This window comes from Canis lupus, chromosome X (genome assembly GCF_011100685.1).
Source record: "Canis lupus familiaris isolate Mischka breed German Shepherd chromosome X, alternate assembly UU_Cfam_GSD_1.0, whole genome shotgun sequence".
NCBI classification, from domain to species: domain Eukaryota; kingdom Metazoa; phylum Chordata; class Mammalia; order Carnivora; family Canidae; genus Canis; species Canis lupus.
The window spans coordinates 78,520,876-78,523,339 of record NC_049260.1 but is presented as its reverse complement, the minus strand read 5'-3'; the positions used below and the strand labels follow the sequence as shown (position 1 = coordinate 78,523,339).

At 39.4% G+C, this 2,464-nt stretch overlaps 1 pseudogene; it reads right to left on the bottom strand.

The window, feature by feature from the left end:
* Window positions 1-701: 701 nt before the first annotated feature.
* LOC100683569 lies at window positions 702-1,497 on the bottom strand (annotated as a pseudogene).
* Between the last annotated feature and the right edge of the window lie 967 nt (window positions 1,498-2,464).

Sequence of the window (2,464 nt, the reverse complement as noted above, 5' to 3'; positions counted from 1 at the left end):
GACATGCTCAAGGTCACAGAGTATGGGAGAGAGAGAGTCACAGGGAGCTGAGGTTATGAATCCCAATATAGTACTTTTCATTGCCTTGGGTACCTCCTTTATTAAATTCCTATATTTTCCCTGTGAATATACACTTCTCTCACAGACTTCCTCTATAAGTGTCAGTGTCTGACACATCTTAAATGCTCAATAGCTATCTTTTTTTTTTTTTCTTTAGTTTGGTCCTGTGTGAACCAGATAACAAAAGGGTCTCCTATTTTGGCAGTATTTGCTAAAAGTATAAAGTAACAAATATAAGGCCCAGGAAGAGAATACCAGACCCCAGAGGAAAGTCTCTGTGGTTCCTGACCCAAATGTTGAAAAACAGCCTAACTGGAAAACTGTCTCCATCTATGAGCTTTTGGTGGCCAAAGAAGCTGTGTAGTGACATTTCCTATCCAAGGTTCTGAAACCGCTCTGTACACCCACTGTGATCTATTTAAAGGAGCCAGTTCTTTTTAGAAAACAGTTTCTGCCAAGTTTTCTATCAGAGGAAAATCATAAAGTAGGTGAGATTCAGCCATAACTAAAAGGTAGTGGAAATTTTTCTAAGTGAAAGTTGATAGACTCACTGCAAACCCATTACAATGAATCATACCCTCCTCACTTCTCTGTATCCTAACTGTTTTTTTCTGATATCTGATATTATGTATTGGTTAATCTTAGAAAAATCTCATTTTTTTACTGGACTTGGACTTAGAGGGAGAGGCTCTCAGAGAGGACATCCTCCATCTCTTGGCAATCTGGTCCTGGCATTTTTCTTTGACCTCCTTTATTCTCTTAGCCCAAAGTTCAGTATATTCTGCAGCTTCATCGTTATTTTTCTTAGTATGCTGTTTCTTCAGAGCAATGCACTGACATTTGTGTTGGAGGACATGTGGAATAACAAGATGCAGAATCTTGGGTGCTTCAATTCTAGGTTTCTTACCTTCTTTGTTTAGGAGCCTTCTCACAAATACTGGAGGACATCATTTTTAGAGAGACTGAAAAAGTTTGTGGATTCTGCTAGGTCTTTTAGGCCTAGGCAACGAGGCACAGCAGCATCAATGAGTTCAGGAATAATCTTTGGCCCCCTTTTTTTACAATGACCAAGTTGAGAACGCTGAGACTGGCACCCACAATGCAACCTTGAACAGATATTTGCTTTCTTTCTCCAGTCCTCCTTGGTCTATAACAGGAATGCCCCTTACTCAGCAGCAGGTGGATACAGCCATGGAACAAGACACCCTATTTCATAAGGAAGCCTTATTTGTTGTTGCCAACACTGATTCAGACCATGTAACCCTTCCATTCTTCACCCAGAGCATCATCAGAAACTTCTGTGCTTCTACATTTCTCATAAAAGGTATGAAGTTTGTACTCATTGTCCACTTCAATGAGTTTCTGGCAGCCAGTAGCTGGGAAAGAGATGTTTATATTCACCCTAAAGCAGCCAGCCTTCTGCCTCCAAAATGCCATGCAAAAGAGTTCACTGTAACTTTTTGAAAATTATTTTTTCAAAGTAATAGTTATATAATATTAAAAGACTTATTTTTGTAAAGATTTTATTTATTTATTCATGAGGCACACACACACACACATACACACACACACAGGCAGAGACACAGGCAGAGAGAGAAGCAGGCTCCATGCAGGGAGACTGACATGGGACTCGATCCTGAGTCTCCAGGATCAGGCCCTGGGCTGAAGGCTGTGCTAAACTGCTGAGCCACTGGGGCTGTCCCTAATACTAAAAGACTTATTAACATAAAACAGCAGTCCTCTGTTCCCTCCTCCCAAGTCCTTTTTAAAGACAACTCTGAACTTTTTAAGCTGTTTCTTGTTATTTAGCCTGTGTATTTTTTTAAAGATTTACCTATTCATCTTTTTTTTTTTTTTTGGAGAGAGATAGAGAGAGAGAAAGAGGGAGAGGGAGAGAGAGAATGGGGGGGCAGGGTTGAGGGAGAAAAATCTCAAGCAGACTCCTTACTGAGCTTGGAGTCCCACGCAGGGCTCTATCTTATGACCCTGAGATCAAGACCTGAGCCGAAATCAAAAGTTGATGCCTAACCGACTGACCCACCCAGGTGCCCCTATTCATCTCCATGTTTACAAATAATATGTCATAGTTTTACTTCTTAGTTAGCCAATATTATACACTATTTATTGAGTTCTTAATATGGAAGATAATGACTAGTTACCTTCTCTCAATTCTTCAAATATAAGCTATACCACAGTTTTACGATATTAGGAATATTTACTTCCAAACTAAATAGTATATTATAATTTAATCTCCTTTCTTGTACAACTTTATAGTTTCCTTGGAGTTAATAACTGTCTCCTTTTTGCATGAGGGATCTTTCATTTGACTTCTGTTTTCCATGTGAAGTATCAGATAGTGTCATCTGTTGAGTGAGTGGGGAGGTAGTTGAAAAGGAAGTTTGAA